At 40.3% G+C, this 27,553-nt stretch overlaps 1 protein-coding gene and 1 long non-coding RNA gene across 8 annotated transcripts in view; one reads left to right on the forward strand and one right to left on the reverse strand.

Annotated features, from left to right (window-relative positions):
* LOC122211738 lies at positions 1-23,391 on the reverse strand. 3 transcript variants are annotated; one of them, XR_006198803.1, is made up of 5 exons: positions 22,884-23,391; positions 10,824-10,967; positions 6,842-7,083; positions 4,677-4,803; positions 1-421 (listed from the first exon to the last, which is right to left on the reverse strand). It is a non-coding gene; the product is annotated as an uncharacterized LOC122211738 (long non-coding RNA). The 3 variants fall into 3 exon arrangements; XR_006198798.1 differs by lacking the exon at positions 1-421 and having other exon boundaries at positions 4,212-4,803; positions 22,884-23,280; XR_006198797.1 differs by lacking the exons at positions 1-421; positions 4,677-4,803 and having other exon boundaries at positions 6,596-7,083; positions 22,884-23,280.
* The window catches only part of EXOC4 (exocyst complex component 4), a 750,505-nt gene that overhangs the window by 139,672 nt on the left and 583,280 nt on the right, over positions 1-27,553 (forward strand). The window lies entirely within an intron of this gene.

Consider the following 27,553-nt stretch of genomic DNA (forward strand, 5'->3'; position numbering starts at 1 on the left):
TATTTAACATGCATTCCATTTCTCCAATTATTCAAAAATGTCTTTTACAATTGGACCTTTAAAATAACCTAGGATCTCTGCAAGGATTGTATTCACATTTTTGTTTGTCCTGCCTATTTAATTTTCTTTAGAATAGTCCTTTCACCTTTTTGGTTTTGATAATTTTGAAGAGGTCAGACCAGTTGTCTTGTAAGAATGTCCCACATCTGGATTCGTCCAATTCATTCCTCCTTATTAGGTCAGTTTGGCAAAGTTGGGCACTAATGCTGCGTGGGAGGTGTTGTGTGCTTTCCATGGTCGTGTCAGGAAGTACATATCACTTTGTTTGGCTATTGGCGATGCTGGGTTTGATTGCTTGCTTAAAACGTTTCCTCCAATTCTTTCCATTTTAGGGAGACAGATCTCCTTTATAATAGGCAGTCTGTAGAGTGATAGAGACCATTTGTTGATCCTCTTTCTTAACCTTTCACCAGGTAGTTCTTGCATCCGGTTTTGATTCTAGCCCGAATCAATAATTATATTGGTGATTATAAAATAGTTAATACAGATTTGAAAGTAATGCATGAGTTAATGATTAGTGGGATAAGGATGGATTTGGTAAATAATAATACATGGATATAGAGTTATCTATATAGAAAAAATAAAATTAAATCCCCACTTAACAGCACACAGAAAACTAAATTCCACATGAGTTATAGGCCTAAATATGGAAAGCAAAACTCTAACATTTTCATAAGAGAACACACAATGCAGATTTCCATGACATTGTGATAGGGAAGAATTCCTTAAGACATAAAAATTATAAGCCCTAGAAGAAAAGACTGACATTTTGGAATATATTAACATAAAAATATTCAATATAACAAAAGGCATTAAAAAGAAAATGAAAAGACAGACCACAGACTGGGAGTATGTACTTGTAACTCTTCTAAATGATTAAAGGTAAGTATCCAGAGTTTGGAAAAAGTTACACAAATCGGTAAGAAAAAAACCCAGTAGAAACAGGCAGTAGAAAACAGGCAAAGAGTCAGTAGAAAACAGGCAAAGGATGTGACTAGGCACTTCACAGAGGAAGAAGATTGAATGGCCAATTATGAAAGATGCTCAGCATCACTAATAATCAGGGAAATGAAAAGTAAAACCCTGGTGAGATTCTATTTTACACCTATTGATTGGCGCAGTCTAATCGGTTTGCTAACACCAAGTGTTGGCATGGATGAGAAGAAACAGGAACTCTAGCATATAACTGATGGGAGCACATTCTCTAATATATTTAGCAAGCAATGTGGAAATATCTGGTACAGTTGAAGATGCACGTATTCTGCAGCTCAGCCGTTCTGCTTTTAGGTGTTAGCCTAGAAAACAGTCACACACTTACAGGAATATGTACAAGGAAGTTCTTGCTAACACTACTTCCAATAGACAAAAAAGTACGGGTCCTGATAAATGCAGTGTAATTTTCCCCCCATGCCCTGGAGCCGTAAAAATAAACTAGTTTTATCCACATGGATGAATCTCAGGAATATAGTACTGAATTAAACTGTGAAAGAGTATGTAATACATATGTAATGTAATACTATGTATGTATACCGTGTTTTGTATGTATAAAAAAGCCAGCTTTATTGAGATATAATTCCCATATCACACAATTCACCTGTTTGAAGCATACAGTTCAGTGGATTGCAGGATATTCAGTGTTGTGCGTCTGTCAATTTTAGAACCTTGACATTATCCCTAAAAGAAACCCTTAGCTGCCCTACCCCATTCCCGAGTCTTCTATCCTCTCCAGTCCTAGGCAACCACTGATCTACTTTCTGTCTCCCTATATTTGGCTATTCTGGACACTTTGTGTAAAAGAAATTACACCCTACGTGCTCCTTTGTGACTGGTTTCTTTCAGATAGATCGTATTTTCAGTGTTGATACATGATGTAGCCTGTAACAGTCCTTCATATTTTATTGCCGGGCAGCATTCCATTATGTGGATACACCACGTTTGTTTATCCATTCATCAGCTGGTGGACCTTTGGGTTGTTTCCGCTTTCTGGCTAAGATGAATAACGCTGCTAGAACATTTGCGTACAAGTTTTTGTGCGGACGTGTGTGTTCGTTTTTCTTGGGTGTATGCATTGGACTGGCATCGCTGGGTTATATGGTAACTGTGTTAGAACCACCAGACTGTCTTCCCAAGTGGCTGTGTCCTTTTACATTCTCACCAGCAGCCTATGATGGTGTCTGTCCTCTCTGTCCTTGCTGGCACTTGTTAATGGCCATCTGTTTTATTTTAACATTGTAGTGGGTGTGAAGCAGTATCTTATTGTGGTTTTTATTTGAGTTTCCCTGATGGCTAATGATGTTGATAATTTTTTCATATGTTTGTGTATGGATCTACGTACATTAGTATGTACTGTTTCTCATATATGTATAATCAAACGTATAAAAATTGGAAGAGATGGGAGAGTGGGTCTTACGCTATATTTGCATCATTTTGCTTCTTAAAAAAAATGAAGTCGTGAGGCAAGTAAGGCAGAATATTAGCATTTATTAAATCATGGTGACAGATACGTAGTTCTCTGTTACATTATTGTCTAGTTGTGTGTGTATGTATGTAAAAAAAATCCATATTCTCATATATATATATATGGAGAGAGAGCGGGGGAGAAAGACAGCTCCCCAGAAATGATAGTTGGTGTGGTGAGAGTAGAAACTTTTTTCTGTGGAAGAATAAAAAATAAATAAATCTCAGAAATACTTTAGTGCGTGCTTCCATTTTGGTGAGGTATGAGAAATGGGAAATAAAGTTTGGTCAAAAGGCGTAAGTTGAAGAATTGTTTGTTAGTACAAATACAAGTTACGGTTGTCAGCATTGTCACGTGCTGCAGAAAGGGAGAGAGTGTGGTCTCGCTAAGTAAAAAAAATTGGGCCGCCTGGGTGGCTCATTTGGTGGAGTGTCTGACTCTTGATCTTGGTTCAGGTCGTGTTCTCATTGAGATCGAGCCTCCCATCGGGCTCTGTGCTGGGTGTGGGGCCTGCTTAAGATGCTCTCTCCACCCCCCCTCTGCCCCTCCCATTCTCTCTCTCTCTCTGTCTCTCTCAAAATTAATAAATAAACTTAAACACAAAACTTTTAATTTGGTGATCAGCTCATTAACACCCTCCAAGGACAGAGTTTTGAGTTTTAGAAATAAGGCTCAGATTTACATTGTAGGAGGTAAGCAGGATATGGTGTGTGAGAAAATCAGAGTAAAACACATTCAAAAGGTCGGTGAATTGAAGGAGAGAAACAGGGCAGTAGCTCAAAAGGAGAGGTGGATCAAAGTACGTTATTTAGCCTTACATATCAGACTTGGTGCAGTACTTGACCATCATCCATGTGAGCCGGTTGGAATTTCTAAGTGGCACCCCAGCAACAGTGTTCTGATTTAGAAACACGAGAGTGACTACTTCCTTATTCATATCTTCTCTCCTTCCTCCCTTGTTAAAAGCATGATAGTATTTGCATATATGGCTTTTTCTCTTTCTAGCTCTTAAGATCCTTTGAGTGAAGGAATAATGGGTGATTTATTCATCTTTGTACCACTGCCAGCTACAGTACTTTGCATATAGTAGATGCATAAATGATATATCTTAATTTTAAAAGGAACAACTTTATTCAGCACGGAGAGACCTTATGGGAAAGCCATCCAAAAGTTGGAACGACTGAACGGTAACAGTGTGTACAAAGTGTGTGCACAATACATGACTCAGGGTTGATAAACATTAGTATTCCCTCATAGCTCCTTCCTTCCCAGTTATTTGAGAGGATACAATTGAGGAAACGATTCCAGAAGACACAGAAAGGATGGCAGGATTAGACTTTTTAAAGGCGGGATGGAGGGAGGCAGGATAAGCCAGTGTTGGAGCAGAGAAGGGTGATGGGACTTGTGATCATGGCCCTGTGTGTAGTGAAGTGAGGGCCTGTGGAGTTGGAGGTGGCCATGTAAGGTTATCACAGAGAATGAAGAACATTTACGGTATCTTCCTCAGAGCAAAGAAATAAAAGCGGATGACTGACTGCATTGTCTGGCAACATTGAGAGTTCACTTGAATTTAGATAGTGTGAATGATGAGGTCTATGTGAATATGTGATTTTTATGCTTTGGAAGCTGGGATTGAAGACAAGCACCCAGAATGTGCAATATAAACGAAGGGATCCACAGGGCTGCAAGGGAAAGATTTGGTGGAGCTATGGTAGTTTCCTTTTAAATGTTTGAACAGTTCCCATATGGATAAGTAATTCTTTTAATTCTGTTTTATGAGAGGACAGGGCTCAGGCTAAGTAACTGGAAGGAAGACAGATTTCTGCTCGGTAAGAGAACTTACAAATAATAGAGCTATCCAATATTAGAATACAGTATTCCGAGAGCTAGGGAGTCTCCTGTCAGGGGAAGGATTCAAAGAGGGGCTAGGATGTGAAAATGGAAGGTCTGACTGCATGTCAACTAAAACCCTTTTTTAACACTTAGGGTGTTAAAAGGTTTTATGATCACGAGGTTGATGGGGTAAGAAAATGTAGTTTCTAGTTAAGAGCAGAAAAAAAATGTAATGACTGCGAGTCCACACTAGATTGGGACATCATTTATAGACAGAAAAGAGCCAGAGATCGAAGACAAGTGGGAATACCCAGGCCATAGTTACCTCCTTTTTGCTGCCTCTTCACAGTTGACATTAACAACGTGATCTCATCCGTCCTCATCTGCCGTTGTTTGCAGGAATTCTCCACCGCTCCGTCTCAGCACTGCCTTTGGGCGCCATGTGCTTTTACCTTCGTTTAAAATGTCATTGTAGAGTGAATAACTATAATTAACTGATTTGAAATAAAAACTCTGGATTTTAAAATTTGATTGTGCATGTAAAACATGAACATTTTTTATATACTGACGGTTTTTGCATGGTTTCTTTTTACTGGCATCAGTTAATAGATGGATGTTTGATTTTGAGTTAAGGCCATACTGTTAATAGCTAAATGTTTTTTTTTTTTCTGTTTTTACTGGAAAACAGCTTCTAAATAATTGTCTCCTAACTTTTCTCCTCGCTTTATCTCCTCTTAGTAATAGAGAGAACATAGTTTTATCAGTTTCACCCACCTTGTGAAGAAAATGTCACCAAACATATAAAGTCCAGGATAAAGAACAACTAATTAATATAGAATTCATGTATTGGTTTCTTTCCGGACTCAGTGCTTAGCATATATAAGCTGTAGGCTATGACCTTGTAGGGTCTCAAACTCAACACTTTTTTTGTTTGTTTGTTTGTTTGTTTGATATGGTACCTCAGTGCCCAGAAATTTCACATTGATTACTATAGGATCGCTTGCTTCATCTGCATGTGAAAGGAATGGAAAAATAGCTTGGATCCTAAGGTTGGCCAGTTAGCCCTTTGGCTTGCTAAGGTTGTGTGTTGGTTCCTAGAGAAGATTGAATAATCAGTCGGTTTAGCTTTCATATCGCACTGCTAAGACACTGTGGAATGAAAGTCACAGCATCCACGGAAAGCCATGTGTTCGAAATTACATCGAAGGATGTCTGACATGTACATAGGTGGGGATGTACCGGTGAGGAAAAAAAATGGGTCAGTACATGGATTCTCTTGGGGTGAGGGAAAGGGCCACAGTCTTCAAGGGACCATGACAAAGTCTCTGGTAAAAACTTTCCTGCATATACCTGACCCATCTCCTGAGGTCCTGCTGTAGCTATCACTCCCTGGATTCTGTGTATTTTTAAGGCATGTTTGGAATCATTATGTATACCATTACCTGTAACTACTTTTCAGATTATCATGAATATTGTCAGGTATAAGATGAATTGAGGACAGTAGTTTCGGTGAATTACTCTGGGCTGAGACCGTTGTAATTGATTGGCCAGCTGTTTTATAGCAACTCTTATGTGGGGCATAGGATTAGATAAAGCCCTCAGACATGATAAGCTTTTAGAATTTAAATTAAAAATGAAAAGAAACGGACATTTATGGGGAAATATTGTAAGGACAACTGATATTTTCAACGTTAGGAAAAGGTCATCCTTGGCCGTATTTAGAAGTGATTAAATGGTTCAGTGTGATCTTCCTGGTATGAGTGAATCCGAGGGAGTTATACAGCGGACTCCTCTGAATATCAGTGTTATTTCAAGTAGCAGGTATCTGGGTGGAATTGAAGAGGGTAGAGCAGAAAAGTGATTTCAAGAAAATAACAAGGTGGTTTCAATCTGAGGGACATCAGATGGATCATCTCGTGAGACTGTTGGTGATTATGGAATAACGGAATGGTACAGGGGCAGATGAGCTGACGTATGGTCAGTAGGACCAGGAAAAACATCAAGGAAGAGAAGGAAAGGAAGCTCAGGGCAGCGAACAGAGTAAGGGCTTCTTTACAGATGCAAGTTTGAAATTCTCCAACCCTCCAAGTTAGCACTCATCCTTGAAAGAATGAAGAAGTAATTTTTGAGAACCAACAGGAAAGACATTTACCACCTGTGTGTGATGTTTTGATGTGAAGCTGAATTAAAGGGATAAACCGAAATCTGGTGGAAGTGAGACGAGGAAGGTAACAATGACACGAAGACAGCCAGCACTCAGGTATTTATTGAGGACTGTCCTGGGAGCCATGGAGTATAATGCTTTGTGTTATAAGGAGATTGTAGTCTGATGGGGACCAGAGCAACTTGAAAGCTGAGCCCAAACGGGTAGGCAGCAAACGGTGGTGTCACATGCCTAGTAGTGCTGTTCCAAGTGGGTTTCTCTCAGTCCCCCAGCTAGACCTGCTCTATCAGTTTTTGTGGTTGCCTTGTATATTACCAAAAACTTACGGACATAAAACGGTGCACACGTTTATGACTTCACGGCTTCTGTGGGTCAGGAGTCTGGGCAGCTTAGCTGGTTCCTCTTCATCAGGGTCTGTCACCAGGCTGCAGTCTAGGTGAGCCTCCTAGGTTCGACTGGGAGAGAATTTGCTTCCAGGCTTCCTCCATTGGTGTCTGAATTCATTTCGTTGCTGCTCCTTGATTCCTGGGAGCTTGCTTCTTCAAAGCCAGCTAACTGTGGAGACTGACTAGTGGTGAGGGTAGTGGGGAGAGAGAGAGAGAAAGAGTTTACTAGCAAGACAACGTCTTACATAACATGATATGACATCCTGTCATCTTTGCTGTATGCTGCAAGTCACAAGTCCCTCTCCAGGCCCACGGGGAGGGAATCACACAGAAGTGCGGACACCAGCAAGTGGGGATCATGATGGCTGTCTTAAAGTCTGTCTGTGGCACCTACTTAATCATTATCTGCATTTTAACTACAGTCCCTAGGTGGTTGCATGCTAAGAAGCAGTGTTAAAAGGTGGTAGATGCCAAAAGAGTTTCATGGAGGGAGAAGAAGATTCTTTGGGCTTGGCTTAGGTAAACCGTTTTATGACGTGAAAATAATCTGTGTAAAGACTTCTGCACACCAGGGAATTAGTTGTATCTCCTATCGCCCCTACTAACAACACCCCCCCCCCCCACCTCCAATTAAGTACAGTGTTTTTCCCTTGTGTGATGTTGCCCGACGTTTCTTTCAGAGTTTGTAAGTTCCTAACTTTGGCTTTTTGAAAAAACGTTGCTCTTTTCACCTTCACTGTTCATTTTGTTGGTGGGAAGTATCGGATATGGGTTTTTTTCCTCTGCCCTAATAGTTGAGAAACCCTGGGGAAGTCCTTGAACTATCCTCCGCCTCTGTTTTCTTGTGAGTTCTAGCATTCCTTCTTGGAGGGTTACGGTGTGAATTGAATGAATTAAAGAATATGACCGTTGTTGGCAAGCTGTAAAGCCTTATGTAACGTGGCAGTGGACTTGTTCGGTTGTACATGCCTGATTCCCAGTGCTACCCTCTTCCCATAGAAACAGGCCCCTAAAAGTCATGATTGTGCCTTGGTCGTGCCTGTCTGACCGGGGATGGATGCCTGAACCAAACAGGGCCACACAGATTTTCCTTTTTGCAATTTGAATTTGGGACCAAAAGATGACAGTTCTGGCCTGGCTTATCTAATGTGAGGAGATTAGAAACCAAGGAGGCTTTAGTGCAACTGCCTTCTGTTACATGGAGCAGTAGAGAAAGCTTGTCGCAGAGCCTAGAGGGAAATTAGATCTGCAGAATAATGGAGAGAGAGGGATCTTGTCTGCTTCCCATTTCCCGCCTGCTTTTCTTCGTTCTGGCTACACTTTTGCCTTTGAGTTGCATAATAGCCCTCTAAATTCATATATAAATTCCCTTTTTTATTTAAGCTATTTCGAGTTTTCTGTTACTTTCAACTAGAGAGCTGATGTGAAGGCCAATGAGAATGGTACTTACAATTTCTTTTTTATCCCCTAACTACTCACCTCTTTTTCTTCCCTACATAATTTGTTTGTAAAGGCCAATTATATTCTTTATTATTTTTTTTTTTCCAGGGCGTTTTAGAAATGTGAGATCAAGAAATATGATCCTTGCCCTCAAGCAATTTTTAATTTCTTGAGGCAGATGGACATCTAATTGACCACGTATAATATTGGGCAGAAGAAATAAGTCCTATGTGCAGCTCCTGTGAGGCAATCTTGATCTTCTGCTTGATAGCATTACTTAAAGCCATTTAAACCTTTCTTTCTTTCTTTCTTTCTTTCTTTCTTTCTTTCTTTCTTTCTTTCTTTCTTTCCTTCCTTCCTTCCTTCCTTCCTTCCTTCCTTCCTTCTTTCTTTCTCTTTCTTTCTTTCTTTCTTTCTTTCTTTCTTTCTTTCTTTTTCTTGTTGGTTCCCCCCCCCCCCCCCCCCCCCCCCCCACTAAACCGTTTTGTCCCTGACTTGGTGCTAGGGTCCTGACTGATGCTTCTGGATCTATCATTTTTGTCTGTTCCTCTGAGCACTGCAAGCAGGCCCCACAGGATGGCCACGTACGCCTTTCTTGATTAAAGTAAGTGGAGGAAATTGCAGTGATGAAGCTAAAACTGGAAACAAGACCAAACAGAAGTTCTGGTCTGAAATTTATTTTTTTTTTTTAAACTTGCTCAATGAAGTTATTTGCTCTCCTGAGATGACTTAGGTCCCCCTTACCTGAGGATGATTTGAACGTTTCTGTGTTTAAGCTTGCTCTTAGAGTTCTGTGTTTCCTATAAGCTAGCACTGCGTACAAAAAGGGTGCTTACACAGCTTGCATTGTATTCTAAAAAGGATAGTCCGTACAAGAGTTCTGTGTTCCCTATAGCTCGTGTTATGTAACGAAAGGGTATTTATATAGCTTGCATTGCGTAATAAAAAAGAGGACCTACTCGGAGATTTCTGTGTTCTCTATAGCTTGCGTTACATAACGGGTGCTGAAATTAGACGGAAGCCAGTGAAATTGTGGTCAAACTGCATAGGACTGATTTTAGAACCACACTTTCCTAACGTGGAGGTTATATAGGTTATATGTTTTACTGGCTCGTGGCAGCTTTTCAAAATGACCCAGTTCGGAATGACATTCAACTTAGACCCGATTGAAATGGGCATCGGTGGAAAATCCCTTGGGGATTTGTGAAGCAATTAAAAAATCTAGGAATCTCATTCCTTTCAATAATAGAAAAAAAAATCTGTAGTTAGAATTTTAGAGAAGGATGTGAAGCTTTATCTTACTAAAGAAATTGTGGGAAAGGCTTATATTTTTTAGAGCAGAAAGGAACTACTGTGATGAGTCTTAATTTTGAAAATATCATTAGGGTAAGTAATAGAATTAATGGAGTAACCCAAGGATGAGCTCAGTGATTTTCTTTGAGGTGAGACTCCTTCTAGAGATTAATTCTAGAATTGTTCTGGAGACTTTATAAAACAAAGGAGTGAAACCACAGGTAACATTAATCCTGGCTTAAGATATTCTATCCCGCCTTTTTTTCTTGCCTTCTTTAAGGCACGTGTAGTTCCCTCATAGTGCTCTTTATCTGATGTCATATCACTTTGCTCATTTGGGAATTGTGTGTCTGTGTGTGCATGTTACACATTTGTCAGGTTCTTCCCTCTTCCCTTTCAAGCTCATAAAAAATGAGAACCATGTAATTATCTCATTGTCAATATGTGTCCTGTACCTGGCACTGTTCTTGGACATGGTAAGCCCTCACTAATTGTTGATTGAATGAGTGCATATTTGTTATTTATTCACATAACCCTGTACTCTACAAGTATTACTCATACAAAGAGATGCTAGAAATACTTACACACAACATTTTTAGTCTCTTAGAATATTGTATACTTGCTGTGAGATATAGCACTACAAATATGGTTGGTAAATCCATAAAAATATCAGTTAAGTCTAATTTCTTATATTCCATCAGAGAGGAACTAAAGCAAGGAAAGAAGAATAAGAGAGAGAGATCAGTATGTGGGGCTTTAATAATCTTTAACCCATGACTTGGCAAATGAGTACCACAGTCTTCTGTGGACAAAGCCCCGACTAGGTTGGCCAGTGCATAGACAAGGTTATGGCCATTCTCCCAGCCACAAACTAAGTCAGTGGTGCCAGCAAGCAGACTCTTTTCTCAGGGCCAGAGCTCAGGAGAGAGTGCTCTCTGGGGGAGGGGATGTGCCCCATGGATCACAGTTACAGGTCTGTAGGGTGAGGTCCTGAGACAGTCAGTCAGCCACAGCCACAAAAGCTGCCGGGGATGTGGGGGAAGGTGGCAGGGAGTTGCCCTTTGAAGGGAGCACAGAATTTAGAAGTTGGGTTTGGTGCTGATTGCCTCCATCCTACCCCTGAGATGTTTTCTCTGTCTCTGGCAATGATGCTTTCGGCACAGATTGTATCACTGATCAACGTGCTTACCTGGATAGTAGAGGTGTTACTGAATTCAGCCTTGACCAATTCTCTGTTCACCCTAAAGTTGATGACATCATGCCCCAGTTGGGGTTATGTCTGCTGTCACCACAGAAACAGCTCTGTGTATTATATCTGCAGATGGCTCAGAATCTGTCAAGGAAAGAGCAAGATAAATATTTTCTTATAAATATAAAAGGAAGAGTTAAACACTTATTGTTTAGAAATCAAGCTGATAAACATATTATATTGTCTGAGGCGCCAGAAATAAGCAAATTAATTACATGCAAATAACTGTTGCTCACGAAATGTGGGATAATAATAGTATCTGTTGGATGTTTATGGCAAGTTTATTTACATGACTCAATTTTCTGCTAATTGTCCTGTGGAAAATGGTAAATACTTGGTTCCTTTGCCTTTGTTTCAGAAATACTTTCTTGAAATTGTGAAAACTGTTGCTTTGTCTTGCTATCATTGCCTTGCCAAGGGCAGTTCTAAAGACAGTATTTATGTAAACATGGTGAAGAAAGAATTGTTACTTGTACGTGGGGCCTTTTTGCCTTAAACGAATGTCATCATCAACATGCTTCCCTAACAGAAGTTCTGCGAATGTCATCATCAACATGCTTCCCTAACAGAAGTTCTGATCATTGAATATTATCACTCGTGTGGTGCAGTCCAGATTGACCTTTTGTTGATCGTTTTCATGAACATCTTTTGATGTCAGCTTCTTGGTGAACTTCAGACGTTTCCTCTCTTAAGGCAGCACAGGGAATTGAACAGTTTATATTGACAGCGCGACCCATGGTGTGGATCTCTGCCTTTTGTGCTAATGAGTGATTGGGTTCATTTTGAAAAGATGGCTCTGAAGTCTACATAGGACTTCACACACTGTCAAGAAACCTGTGCGTTCTGCTGTCACTCTTCACGCTCCTGGAGGTGTATGCTCCTTAGGTACTTGAGAGGTGATTGGGTGAGTTCTTTTATTCTTTCAAGATGATCAGTTCTTGTGGGTCATTAACTTGTATTGCCTATCAGATGCCTCATAAGCTAGGCAGCATTTTGGTTGGGGCAAGGAGGGATTGGTTTTCTGTCCAACTTTCCAGGCTGAGCTTATCCACTGAATGTGTCCCTCGATAGGGTGATACATACCTCCCCAAGGTTACTGTTTTGTTTGCTCTCTATATGCTAAATCTCAGGCATTTCACTCACCTCTGTGCATTTTCATCAACAACCCTGGCATTTTGATATAATTTAGAAACTGTTATCTTACGGCATGCCAAACACTGTGATTTATCATATGTTCACAGAACAGGAAGGAGAATGGAAGTAGACTTTTGCTTTAGTTTTTGGTAGAGGAGGAATTTTAACATCAAGTCTGAAAGGAAAACAGAGCATTTTGTATCTTGGATTAGTTTGTACCTGTTCCTCTCCAACCTGATTTTGCCATCTAGTGGTTACATGTGCATTGGGGTGCTGGAAAGCATGGGGGTGGCCTAGGAAGGCTGAACCACTGAACTCTGTAAATTAACATCTTGCCTTTGGGGACTCTCTTTCCTATCCTTTCCATGCATTACCATGGTGCAGATTAAAATTCAGAAGGCTGGGGTGGCCAAAAATTTTCTTACTGTGTTTCTGGACAGTGAGAGTGAGGAGTGAGGGCAGTACACACACACACACACACACACACACACACACACACACACACCGCTTGGGGATCCCCTGTGCTGCTGTTCCTCCTTTCAGATTGAGGTTCCCACATAGAGAAATTCTGCTGATAATATTAATAATCCTGATTAAAGGGAGGAGAAAAATCAATTGGTAGATTTTGAGGATAGAATCAATTTTTTTATTATAGAAAAGGATGAGAGACATAACTACCTTGTGTTTGCAAATTATTTGCTTTCAGTCTGTGATGCTTTCAAGAGTTTGAGAAATAGGGTATTTAACTTCTCAACTTATGACTGATAGGATCATGCTAAAAGTGCTGCAGCCTAATGGAAGCTTAAAATTCAGCTCTCAGAATTGCTGGATCACACTTGACAGTGATCTGTATGTCTACGGATTATTAAACCTCAGCACAGAGAATGTCCTGATTTAAAAATTTCCAATTTTATTCACTTGGTCTGATGTGAGGAGTAGCTACCCTGTCTGCAGTCTTGTGTAGTAGAATGTGAATTTCTCAACCCCAGGTTAGTTTCTGGTCAGGCCCAACCAAATGGAGCTGTAGGGAGTTCTTTCCTTCTTGGGCTTCTCAGAGGATTACTAACATTTCTTTCCCCTTGACTTTGTTCTTCATTGACACCTCAATGCCATTTGTCATTCCAGCAGCCACAAGCATGTGCCAGGAACTGGAGCCCATGCTAGAGAGTGATCAGGAAGATGCAATCTCAGAACACGTGGCCATCACTCTATGCAAATATTTTATTATATAATGCAGGCATTCCTATAATTCTTGTAAAAATCCCTGGAGCTGTTTTACGTTTGACTAAGTATGCATAAACTTAATGTTCAGAATTTGCTGCTGTAGAATTTATAAATTAGGAAACTGATTCAATAATTGTGGCTCGAAGACTTATTTACCGACTTTGAGGTTTCTTCAGCCAATTTCTACATCAATGTATTTTCCTGTTACTCCTCTTTGCTTATTCCACCCGCATTTATTGGTGCTTACTGTATATGTTTAGTTCTGATTTGGGTTATATCAGGACTTAAAGTTAATTTTGGTAAAATTGCTTGCAGTGAGTATCATCACTTTTTCATTTTTGTGTTTTATCTCTTGTTCTTTTGCACTAATCAAAAGATGCCTTATGAACGTTATGCAGATGTATGTATCTAAGAATACTAATTTGTTGTGAGTCAAAAGCCAATTAAAGGGGGATGGTAGAAATATTGATGCCTTAGAAAGCCTGGAGAGGCAGGGAAAGTATTAACCAAGAGAGATATGATTTGAGAATAGGGATTGAGGTAATTAATAACATGGGTTAGAAGAACAATGAGGAAGGAGAAATAGGGAGTATATTGATTTAGTAGGTGCAAGCGTACCAGAACAATGAAATCTTATAATAGAATATTAGAGAAAGAATTGATAGAAACATGGCTTTTCATATCTTTTAATTGACTTTAACAGTGTTTGCCTTGGACCTAAAATAATGAACCAAGTGTAAAATTTACTTTGAAATCTTAATCTGAGTATTGTAAATATTTCACTAGCAAATCCTCTACTTTGTATTCCAATGTACCATTTTCTAAGATTTGCTAAAGGGAAGTGATGCTATTACATATTGGGGCCAATATTTTTCCATAATTGTTTTATTTTTCAAGATTTAAAAATTGAGATATAATCCACATACCATAAAATTAATCATTTTGAAGCACACAGTTCAATAGTTTTTGGTATGTTCACAAGGTTGCGTCTTCTTCATCATTATCTAGTTTCAGAACATGGTCATCACCCCAGAAAGGAACCTGGTCATTGGCAGGAAGTCATCCCGATCAGCTCACTCCCATTCTTCTTCCTCCTCAGCATTTTGGCAGCCATCAGTCTACTTTCTCTCTGTGGCTTTATGTATTTTGAACATTTCATATAAATGGAGTATGCAGTAGATAGTCTTTTGTGACTAGCATCTTGTACTTAGCATATTGTTCTTAAGGTTCATCCATTTTCTAACATGTATCAGTATGCCGTTCCCTTTTATTATCTAATATTCCATTGTGTGGACATTTGATTTATCCATTCATAAGCTGGTGGATATCTGGATCGTTTCTACTTTTGGCTGTTATGAATAATGCTGCTGTGAACATTCACGTACAAGTTTTTGTGCGAAGATATATTTACAGTTTGAATAGACCTAGGAATGGAATTTTGAAGGTCATATGGTAACTCTGTTTGACTTTTTGAGGAACTGCCAAGCTGTTTGCCAAATTGGCTGCACCATTTTGTATTCCCACCATACTGGGCATATTATTTGAAATGTAAGTGGAGTACAGTTAAAAAGCTTACCATTTGTTTCCTGCGTTTTGGAACATCATGTGTACTGGAATGAGTTACTACCTGAAGCTTTGAGTGGTCATAGAACTTTAGAGCTGGAGGGTTTTTAATGGCTCCGTCTTCCCACTGGAATGGAAGGTCCGTGTCTCTTTTGTTCACTGCTGTATCCACTCCACCTAGATCAGTGCTATAAAATCGTAGCTGCTCAGTAACTGTTTTTGAATAAATGAGTATAATCCAACTCCTCTGTATTTTAATGAGAGAAATTATGCCCAAAGAAATCGGGTGACTTTCTAATGGTCACACAGAAACTTCATGGCAGAGCAGTAGCAGGAATCCTGGTCCTGATTTCCTTGCCCAGCTCTTAGCATCACAATCCTTTTGAATTCAGTTCTCTTTCCAAGCGTGGTGGTCCATTGCTGACCTTGTATAGCATTTTCTGACAGTTTATAGCTTTACTTTGGGGCTTTATTGACATTTAATGAGTGTTTTTGTTCTTGTGAAGTCATTTACATGTTTACTGCTGAGGCCAGCATTCATAAAAGGAGAAAAACATTTAAATAACTGCATTTTACCTAGGGAAGATAAATTACAGTTGCCCATCAATAAATAGATAACTTTCATAGCTGCCAAGATTATTAGATTGTGGAAGACAATAAATTTGTACCCTCCCTTGTGAGTCACTTGCTTTAAAAAATTCACAACTAATTATCTAAAAGTGAGGCAAGTTAATGGAGGTTTGCTATCTATTTACTAGTATTCTTTTCTTTCCTAATCACCCTTGTGGATAGAGGAATCCATTTTATCCGTCTTTCCTCCCTACTCTGCTCTTCCAGAGTAATATATGTATAAATTAAATGTAGCATAGCGTAAGTAAGCGTAGATTACCCTGTATCTGAGACAGTGTTCTTGGAGCCACATTTGCATGTTAAGTGGAGTTGTGCACCATGAAGGATAGGTTTATAGACTGGACCCTTAATGAAGTTGAGAATCACTGTGCGAAAGCTATAGACTGTAGGTAGTAGAAATCTAGAGCCTTTGAACACAAAGAATATATATTTCACTTCCTTTTGACCAAGTCTTTATTTTATAAGGCTTTATGGGAAACAGTTCAATTACTTCAGTTAAAACTCATTCCAGGAAGCAGAATATGAAGACGTTACTTGGAAGTATTGAGATTCTTCTTTTTGTAACTTGTCACCAGCTGATTGATACTTGATGTTAGAGTAGGAGGTTTAACAGATTCCTGAACTCTGCTTATGTTTGTCAATAGCTGTGGGACATCTCCTGGGGAGGATTATAAGGCTGTTAAGGTAATAATTGTGTTTCTGATTTATTCCATTCATGTAGTGTTGGCATGGAGGTTGGGAAAATATAAAAAGAATCTGCTTTTTGGTTAAGGTAAAAAATAAAGGCATTTTTAGGGAGTGGCATGGGGTGGTCGAGGGGAAAAACACACTTTTGTTTAGAAGATTTATCTTCAAATTCTGGCTCTATGACTAACTTGTTGAATAATCTTATTTAAATCACAGAACTTTAAGTATGTATAAAACACAGATACTAGTAATTCCTCACAATGTAGCTTTTGTATTTTGTGAGATACCATATGGGACACACAGTAGGCATTCAGTAGTTGTTAGTGGAGTCTGAACCTGGGGTTCTTTGTCCTGTCTTCATCAAGTTTTGTTATATGTCCGTGCATGCATACATACATACATTCAACACATGCACGCGTGCGTGCGCGCGCACACACACACACACACACACACACACACACACACACCAGTCTGTCTCCATCCCACAATGTGTTCCCACTAGAATTTAACTGGTTACGTAGTTGCCATACATTTAACTCTTAAATGTGTGTAGATAACCAGAGCCTTTTAAAATTATTTTATAATGTTATTTACTGTAAGATTTGTTAATCTTTTCTAGTTTCTGCCAGTGCTACTCCTATCGCTTACATCTTGGCATGATCTTTTCTACCATCTCGGTTCTTTGTAATTTTGCTGCCTAGAAGGCTATTTCTTTGTAAAGCTCATATTGTATAAAAGATTGTTGATGCTGATGTAAGGTAGACAGTTTATTAGTTAACAGATTACCGAGGTGCTAACAATAAAATTCCTAATTGTGTCCATTTGTACTCAGAAATACATTATAATTCAATTCCAAAGGTTCCCCCACCCCCATCTTATTTTCTAATGATCCTCTAAATGACAAGCTTATAAATCGAGGTCTCTTTCACCAAGATGATGTAGTGAGTAGACCTTTGTATTCCATTAATAGCAGGATGCCAGGTGTGCATAAACAACAACAAAAAACTGTAGCAGCCTGCATCTGAGGATGCAGGAGATTGGGTTATTGTTCAGCAAATTGTTATTCCCTAAAACTACCCAGCCCCCCTCCCCCGCCCCCTGCCTTTCTCTATGAGAGAAGTATACTTCCTCCTTCCATTGATCATGGGCTCAGACATGTCACCTACTGTGACCAGTGGAATTAGCAGATAATGCCACTAGCAAAGGCTTGAAATGTGCTTTTGGATTTGGTCTTTTGCCAAATCCCAGATAGCCAGCATATATATTGATGGAGAAGGAAATGCTTATTGTTGTACATTGTTGAATTTGTTACTCAGTTTTCTTGTGGCAGTAGCTAACAGATACAAAGAGATGCAGGTTCCTTATAAAGATTTTCTGTATGTCCTGATTTGGGAGCCTTAACTTTCCCTATAGAATCAAAAACTTTATTGGTTGTACCTATTTTAAAGCCAATTTTGTGTCTCTGGTCACTGACAAAATCGTTCAGGATTGAAAGCCCACTTAAAAATGAATGCTAACAATTTCGATCTGGAAGAGGAAGGGCGCTTGGTTGACCCTCGCTATCTCTGCAAGCCTATCTGTACTTGGAAGTTGTTTCTGGGAGAGGATAATGGCCAGTGGCTCCTTTCTTTGGTAAAGTCATTGCATTTTCTTTGTGCTGAAAGGGCAGTGAATACACAAAGATAGTCTCTTTAATTATGGAAAGAGCCTATTAAAATTCCATTTTGTCTGTAGAAGTAAACATATAAAGGAATGTGGAGGAGGCCAAACACCTCTTTAAAATAATGATTATCTTGGGCTAATTCCTTCACTGTGCCTCCAGCATCATTAGATGCCAATCCTTCTGTGCAGGTTCATTTGCAAACAAAACTGATTAGAGAGGGGAAGCTGTGTGCAGGAGACTTCCCTAAAGCAGAGGTTTCAGACACCTGCCCATTGTTTAAACTGGTTTCCCTTGGCAGGACTTTTATTTATTTTCCCTCTACCTAGGAAAAAAATGGGGGGAGGGAGATTGTTTATTTCAAAGGGTATTGGAACCCATCTTTCAAAAGAGAGCCCTGAAAAAAGAGAAAAAAGGATATTGTGTGAAACCTCAGAAGGTTTTCAGAATTTCTCTCTGGCCCTTGTAAACCTGATCATTCCCTTTGCTCTGAGCTCCCCCCTCTGGCATTCATGGTATATTTCTCTTTCTATTATTAACAAACTTCAAAGCTCCCCCACCATGTCATTTTGCTATCCCTCCAGACTGTAAAGTGATGGTAGTGGCTGCTTTTATTTCCTAGAGTTTGGGGGTTGCTGATTAAGGAATGCAGAGGAACTGCCTGCGACATTTATTAACTTTTAATTCAGTGCAGAAAAAAATCAGAAACCCAGCGCGCCATTGATACACTGATACTTTGAGCTTGTCTAACCATTTTTTAAGGCTTGTGTGCCAGGACTGAAATGAGTTGTATTTCACAGACCTCAGGATTGTGCTGTCATAATAGCCAAATCCATATGGCTCTTTGTTTTTGTAATTAAAGCTTTATCCTTGCTGCTTTTTTTCTTCAATGGCAACCACAGTTCTGATGGGGACTGATTGCTTTATTGTAAGTAACCTCCTAACTGTTGTATCACATTTTCTCCAAAAAGAAGATTGATAATGTTCAGTTTCTTTTGCACTGTCTAGGGATTAGATTTCAATATAGCTCTATTTTTATATTTTAGAAAGCAAAATCTCATTTCTTTAAGTACCAAAGGTTGTATTCTAACGTTTTTAAGTGGAAAAGTTTATAAAATATAGTTCTCGAATTAGGTATGAAGGGGTGGAAAAGTTTTCCTTCCCCCGCTTCAGGTCCCTGGCTGGGTTTGAACATCGACAACGATGTTTAAGAGGAGAAAGGCATACAACTGTATTTAATGTCACTTTTACGTGACACGGGCCCCTCATCAAGAAAGACTCAAAGACATAGTGAACCCTACTTGCTTTGTTCTCTTAGGTTGAACAAAGAGAGGCAACCATGGAAGTGACTGAGCTACGTGAGGAGGCTAAAGGAGATGAGAATTATTTTAGCAAGACCTGTTTGTACAGTTCTTTCCCTCCCAAATTCTTGTCCTTGACGATAAGAATGTCACTTTCCCTCTGGTCTAGAGAGGATATCTTTCATAGAGGAATTTCATCTCCTGCTCTTAAGAAAAAGAAGGAAAGTCAGAGTGTTTTTCTTGTACTTGCTGTTTTTCAAGTGCCTTTAACTCAAAATATGCCAAAATGGCACATGTGCTCTGAACTCTTTCAGATCTTTGTGCCACAAAAATCCCGACCACATTGAGACTTATCCTGATGATTTGAAGGGCCATCATGTTGACCCTGGTTCACTGATGCTTCCTCTCAACTCTGCACTGCTACCGTTTATTGAATGTATGGTGGTGTGTCAGAGGTCCCCTCATCCCCTCCAGAGGCTCATACCGTGTTGCCCGCATTTTGAACCCGCCCCAGCCTTCCATTTCTTTCTGTCTCTCTTGTCTGTTTTTCAGGCCATCTGTCTTTTTCTCCTTGCCGTGTGGTGGTAGGTTATCCTATGTAGAAGTTTATCATGTCTGTCTCAGACAAGCTCCTCTTGGCTTCTCCAAGCCGCCCAACTACTCTGGTATGAGCTCCGAAGGCAGGAACCAAGGTCCCTAGAATTGCGTGCAGAATACCTAATCAGGAGAACTCTCCCTGGCATCAAGTGCTCGAGCTCTTCGCTGTGGATTTTGTAACATGAGTACATTTTGGCTCTGGAGAGGTCTCCTTTTCTTTCCTGTTCTTTAAGTTCTGAGCGGTTCAGGTTACCAGATAAATTAGGTGTCAGTTGTGCTAACAATAATAATCAAATGACACTTAAAACGTGTGTTGTGGAACGTTCTCTCCTAGTCAGCTGCACCTGTACTTCTGTTACTCTGGTTTCAGACGTGCCATGGACACCGAGTTTTGGGGAAAAAATGCTCCATTATTTAGTAATTTGTTAATTTCCGAAAGTATCTGAATTAGGTAAGTTTCTGCCATTGCTTCTTCTCCTACCTAGATTGTGTTCACTGAGTAAGTGACTAAATAAACTTGCTTCTTTCGACACTGAAGCACTTGGGTTTTTTTCCTTGCCTTGGGGTCAAGTCCTAAGTTGGTTAGCTTTTTTTTTTCTAATTTGCTCCTAAATTTTTTTTCTCCTGGTTGAATAATATTCCACTGTGTGTGTAGGTGTATGTATGTGTATATATACACCTACACACCCTACATCTTCATTATCCATTCATTTGTTGAGGGACACTTTGGTTGCAGCATTATTCACAATAGTGAAGGTACAGAAACAATCTCTTTGTTCCTGTCAGTCTTTTATTCCTAGAGGTGGTATAGGGTGTTTGAATTTTTTTTTTGATCAGCACTTTTTTTGCATGTGTTGTGTTATGCCCTGTTCTAAGGAGATAGAATTTATTCTTGCCAATTATTTCAAGAGATCGGTACACTTATATCAGCTTGATTGTTTTTGAAAGATTTTTTTTTTTTTTTTTTTGGCATCCAGACAAACTGGGTATTCCACGGGTCAAACCTAGAGTGGTCTGGCCTTCCTTGTACTTCCTCTTACTCTCTCAGCTTGGTATCTCTGTGCTTGCCCATCCAGCCACCCTGAGCTTGGCCCTCTGAATGAGGTCTTGAATTTGACTCTGTCCTCTGTAGGCCAGAGCTGTTGTTATTCACACAAAATTACCTTTGGGTTTGTTTTCTCCTTTGTTCTTCATTTGGCATGAAGACTTATCAGTGATGAGACCCCTTTTCTCAGTCATCGGGGCCAATACTCTTCTGTTCCTCTTCATCTCGATGTGGTCGAAAGCCTAGTATCACTCGTATCTTAAGGGATAGTCTGGTAGCTTAATCCTTTACTAAGGCCATAGAGGACCTGATCAGACAACTAGGACTGACTTGTGACATAAACAGCCTTCGTAATTGTCACATACCTTTCCTCTGAGTTCAGTGGCTTTCAGTTTGGCTTAATCAGTGTGTAGTTATTAGCATATACACATGGAATGCACTATACATAAAGATATACCCAAAGATGGAGTCTCCCCCCCTTTTAATGTAGTTTGTGGGGAATGTAGCATTTTGTCTTTTTGCTTCTGTTTATAACTGTTTGAGATCTTTTCCCATTAGCTAGTGTCAACCTCCTGAAAGCCTCTGCCTTAAATAAATTTGCCTGTCTGCCTTGTTTATAAATTGAGGATAAATTAATCAAAAAAGTAGTTGGGTGTTTGGCATTGCATGGGGGTTGGGCTGGAATGTGTGTATATGGGACTCACTTCCATGATTCATTGAATTATAAGGATCATAGTAACGGTTGATTTTAGGATTTCTGCTTACTTTTGGCTCCTCTTTAAGCTTGGTATGTTCTCCAAATTCTTAAGAAGATTGCTTTATAAAGACAGTACTAAGAATATTTGCTCAGTTTATGGTATATATTGGACTTCTTTTGCTTTTATTTTATAGTTTCTCACATTTACTATATTTATGTTTCTAGAGTATTTATGGTTTTATTCTGATTATGGTTTATGATTTAATTGGCTACCAGATGCTCAAGTATTTTACCTTTTCTTATTACATTATTTCATACACAAGAGAAAAAATGGGCTATCACTCCCTCTGTGGTGCAATTTTCTGCTTAGAAGAAATGGAAAAGTTCGGTACCGTTCACTTTCTAGCTCATTGCCTTTATATACACTCAGCTACCGGATGCTCACTTGCTGATTGCTCCAAACTTGGTGCAGGTGTCACAAAGTGAAGAAAAATGCATGTCTCTGGCCTCATGGAGCTCCCAGTCTGCATGGGAGAAAATGTCACTGGTTTTACCATGAACGTCTTCCGTAATCTTTCTTTGTAACCATTTTAAGACTGATAGGATATTTCACTATCTAAGCCTTTTCCCTTCAAATCTTCTGTTTCCCCATTTTTCTGTGATCTTTCCATAATGATTGTAAATGACTCCTCAAGTATGTGAGTGAATTCCCTGAAGAGGCTCAGCTTCCCATCATCCAGGCCGGCTCACTGGGATGAGTTCAGTTTTGTCAAGTGTTCCCCATCTGCTTTTTGTCAGTCGCTATTTTTGTAAAGTCTTCATTCTCTCTAATTATACAAATACATCTTCTTCATTTCTCTTGTCAAAGACATATTAGCAGGAATTAGTTCAGTTTCTGAGCTGGTTTAGACTTCATTCATTCCGTCCCCCACCCCATTTTTAGCAGCACTTTTCCTAGTCTTCCCTCCTCCCCTTGATGATTTTAAAAGCTTGTCTTCTCTTGTCTGACTTCTTGGAGGAGCACGAATTAATTTGCTACCTCTGATTATCTTTTATAAGTTTTAGCTGACTGTAACAAGATACTTTTCACTTTCCTCCATATTTAGTTCAGATCTGTCTTTGTCTGTAGGTATTTGAAGAGTCATTTGTGAAAGTACGTTAGGTGTTTCTTGTTCGCTATAATTTCCCCCAAGAGGAATTTTAATCCTATGTGTGTTAATTATTTAATTATCCTAATGATGTCTCATATGGTACTCCTGGCCTCTTGCACACTAATGGAATTAATCCTTCATCCCAGGGCTCCTCTGAGCTGATTCTGTAATGTTTGTACATTTATATTCAAATGGCTCTTACTTTATAACTAACCTTCCCTTGTTTCTTCCCCCCATTGCCCCAGTTCTCTTTTCTCTCTAATGCCCTGTGTGCTTTGGATTTAAATTTTTGTTTCTCTGGAGTTCCTTACCTTCCTTTGCCTCCACTGCAGGTCATTATTGTCTCATACATTTGGGTTCTCAAACGTTGATGGCCAGGAGAATCGCCACGGAATGCTTGTCAAAAGTCAAGATGTTGGGTCCCAAGCCCAGAAATTCTAATACACTTGGTGGGTGAAGAGCTTAGATGTCTGCCAGATTTTCATCTCAGAACATTCATCTGTAAATTAATTTGTAAAATGCCTGCTATCTGCAAGGCACTGTGTTGGGCACTCAGAATTGTCATAATGAGCAAAAGTGACTCTGTCTCTGATCTTTTATGTGTATGGGATACTGAATTGCTTTCTTCATGTCTTCCTCATCCCAAAACTTTTTTGATTTCCTATTGTTTACATGTAACACCAAGTCAGTTCTCTAGTATCTCTGGTGAGATTCTAGAACACAGAACATTAACCGTATCAGGAGGTTTGGATTCCAGGATTGATTTTGGCTTCTGACCGTGTGTGTGTGTGTGTGTGTTTGTGTTTGTGTGTTTAACTTATAAAAGAAGGGGATTGGATTGGATCAGCGATATTCCTTTTGGTTGGTCATTGTGAGAATCTCAGTCTCTCTCCCTGCGTTCATATTGTACCAGTTCTAATATATCATCCTTTATAAGACACCCCCCCGCCAATTTCAGAAATGTTAAAATGCGAAATGATGTGCACCATGTAATCAATGCAGTACTGCCTCTGTGTGTGTGTGTGTGTGTGTGTGTGTGTGTGTGTGTGTGTTTATGACAATAATGATGCTACAGAAAGCTATCGTCTAACTACTGGCATATGATCACCTGGGACCAAAAAAGATGTCTCACTGGTCTGGCACTGGTGAAAGAATCAGGATTTATTAAGAGACACAAAGTCTGTAACACAAAAGAAGCAAAGATGTAGTAGGAGACCAGCAGTCTCCTCGCTCAGGTGACCCTTCCTGTGTTTCCCCTGGATCTGCCTCACTGTTGAAATGTGGAGTGTGTAGAGATTTCTAACAATAAAGTAATCAGGGTGACTATAACTCAGTGGGTAACTCTTACATCTATCACTCAGTTCAGACAGCTCAAAGAAACCAAACTCAAGTTAGCACAATGCTTCTCATGAGTTACAACCTCTTTATTTATTTTTTTCCTTTTAATTAAATGTGTTCATTTAAAAGCATTTTTAAAAAACAAGTTTAGTGGTTCAATTGAATAATCACTTGCTGGCAACCCTCTCCCACCCCCCACCCCCCGCACCCCCACACTTTAACTCTTCCCAAGCCAGAGTCTTGCATAGGTAATATCAACTACCTTTTAAACTTAAAAAAAAAATTGTAGTTTCTGAAAACTACAAGGGCTGTCTCATTTCTCTTCCTGCTTTTTACTGAGTCTTACTGTTCTGAGTGATATATTAAGGGATGCAGAGGAAAGTACCAGAATCAACTCTGTACTTTTATGAAGGCTCTCACTTTGTTATTCTTCCTACCTTTATCTCTACCCCTGGCTGCCCATTCAATTCCCTCTCCCTTTCAGGCATTTTTAGCCTTAGAATTAACTTCTTATGCTACATTTGGGCATCAATGTTCATGATTTGACTCGAGGTATTTTAGTACTACTGGGACATTTTGGTTGAAATCTTCTATTTCAGAAGTTGTAACTTCAACAGCTATAGTGGTAAGTGCCAAACCAGTGATATGGACTCCAAGTACCAGGGGAGTTGAAGGAAAGGAGAAATTACGGAGTTGTTGGGAAATGCATCAAGATGGAAGCGGTGTGGCAGAGGAATAAGCAAGTGAGGTCTGGGGGAGCAGTGCCCGCACAGGTAGAGGTGGGAGAGGGCAAGGAGTGTGTCAGTGGGGGGACTGTACTGCATGAGTTGGGAGGGAGGCTGTACGTGGGAGACATGTATGAGTGAGAACCCTGTCCAGGTAGGCTGAGGCTGAGTCATAGAGCACCTAGAAATCCCAGCTAAAGACGTTCAGTTTATATTTTATGGAGCAAGAGTTTCTAACATCTTAAAGAGACATTTATCATTCCCTGTAAAGCTCTAACCCGTCCTCTAAGGGATCGGGCTTGTGAATGGTACAGGGGGGCTAATTCTGACCAAAACCTCCGAGCCTTTGTGTAGGTCTGGACACGTGTGTGCATGTGAGCAAACACAGTACTAATGGATATTCCTGAGATGAGAGCCCGGAGCAGAGCAGAGCAGAGAGCAGCTCTGCCGGCTGAGTTCTTACGAACCACCTTCAAAATTCTGCCCAGATCTGTTACTAGTGATGATCAGCCTGCCCACGACTCCTGACATCAGGAGTGGGAAACCATTGGAGGATTTCTGTTGTGTTTTTTTTTTTTGTGTGTGTGTGTGCACTATGTATGTTTTTTTTTTAAACTCTGGAATTGATATGATGAAATTATTGTCTTAGAAAGGATGTGGTTTTCATGATAAACTGGAGGGGACGAGACTCAAGGCCGATTCAAAAGACCCCTCTGTAAGGACAGTGAGAATAGAAATGGGTAGTTATTAGAGAAGATTTATAGGGAGAATTTATTCACTTAGTAAACATTTATTGAAATTGATTATACTGTGGAGATTTAAAGTTGGAAAAGCTGGAACCTCTGCTTTTCAAGAGCACTCACCAGTAGGCAGTCAGTCATATAAATTGTGATAACAGGATGTGCTAAGTGTTGGAGCAGAGCTGAAGCACTATGGAAGTAGGAGGGAGTCCTCAGTGTAGTGGGGCTGGGGGAGGGACACCGGAGAGCTTGAACATGATGGGATTTGAGCCTGTTTATAAAGCTAAAGGAGAGAGCCTCATAGATAAGGAAGGGTTTATGATGGAAGGGTTAGTGAATGAACAGACATATGGAGGGGTGGGAGTACATTGACTTTGACCACAAGGAGAAAACATTTGAGGGACTTGAAGATTGGCTGGTTATTGGGGAAAGGAATAAATCAAAGCTGACCAAGCTTTGTGTAACTAGGAGAATGGCAGGACTATTTGTAATAAAGAGAAGATGAATGGTTTTAAACCCATTCGAGTTTGAGATGATGGCCGTCCAATCAAAAGCTTGGAAGGAAGGGTGATAAGGTTGACCAGGGTAAAGATAAGGGCAAACACCATTGATCAGAGAGGAGCGTAATGGTAACGTATCTGTAGTAGAAAGTGCGTGTCTGTGGGGCTGGGGGGTCCGGGCAGGTGGTGGAGCGAGATGCCGTAGTTGATGTGGATGGAGGCATTGAGTTAGTTGGAAGGCCATTCATTTCCTTGTTGAGGTGGTGCCTCAGCTTTTGTCCTCAGACAATCTTCCAGAGGTTGTGTGTGTTTGTCCAGGCTGGACCTGGTGTAGGAAATGCAAGTAGTGGTGGATGCAGGAGGATGGGTTTGCAGGAAATTCTAGCAGGAGAGGCCCACCCCGAGGGGAAAGTGGAACACTAGCACACCTGCCGCTTGGTAAACTCTCGTGTGGTGTACCAAGTGCGGGCTCAGCTCCACTTTCTTGACCAAAGAGCAGCTGGGTAAGCTTGGATACGTCAGGACTCGGTCTGTGAAGTGCGTAATAGTTGCACCTGAGTCTTGTCACTTGCTTCTGGTGGTGGAAACACAAACATCATAAACTTTTCAGTGACCCTTCCTTTGGTTAAGGGTGCAGAATCCAGCAGATACACTGGGTGAGTGTTTGTCTCTGCTGCCCTACAGATTCAGTTTCCTGCCTGTTGGCTTGCCCCTTAGGGGTCTCAGTGGGTGGGATGAGTGGCCCTCAGGAAGAATCCCCCCATCTTCCTGGCTGCACTGAGGGGCCAGAACCAAGCCTGCTACCGTGGGCCCTGGGGCTTCATCCTTATCTCTCAAAGTTATATGCCCAGAAAGGTCAGCTGGAAAGTGGCTCCTCAAAGTGCAAAGTGGTAGCTAAGTGAGGTGTTATCCTCTGTGCACGGAAAGCTCAAACTGTACAAGAAGTGTTTGTGGCAAGAAGATGGTGCCCAGATCAAGGAAGCTTGTGATGGAGTATTTCCTTTATTTTGACCATTGTGCCAGGGCCAAGGACAAATGACAGACCCAGGAACTGTGTGGTTCAGGGAGTTACGATCACTTCCTGTTCTTTTGTTCCCAGGAGACCTGAGTCTACTGGTATCCTAGTCAAGAAGGTGTGCTGAGAACCAGGTCTGCATCAGAGTAGAGTGTAAGTTCACTCACTGACTGCGGTTGGCCAAGGGTTCGATCTGAGTGTTGTCTTCAGGAAAAGCCAAATTATAGAGTCAAGCTGGTAGCCAAAGGAATTTTTAGTTCAAAGGGGCAAGGGAGATTCTGGGTGAGAGTTAGTATAATGGACCCAGGAGACCAGAAATGGAGGGGTCAAAGCATAAAATACCACGTAGAGCTTGGAGGACTTTTCTGCATCAGAGTGAATGTCTTTATACGTGTACATGGAGTATCAGGGATGAAAAGGAGGAAATCTTTAAAAGAGCCTGACCATTTGTGGGTAGTTTATTCCTTTTCTAGTCATCTTCTTGAATTTCCCTTCTTCAAAATGCCTCTATTGGGACACATAGTTAGTTGGAGAGTAATATTTATTGCGGACTGACTCTGTACCAGGTACTGTTTTACATACCATGGCTACAGCAATGAACAACAGAATCCTGGAGATGGAGACAATAAACTCATCCATCCATCCATGCACACACATGCGCTC

This window comes from Panthera leo, chromosome A2 (genome assembly GCF_018350215.1).
Source record: "Panthera leo isolate Ple1 chromosome A2, P.leo_Ple1_pat1.1, whole genome shotgun sequence".
NCBI lineage: Eukaryota > Metazoa > Chordata > Mammalia > Carnivora > Felidae > Panthera > Panthera leo.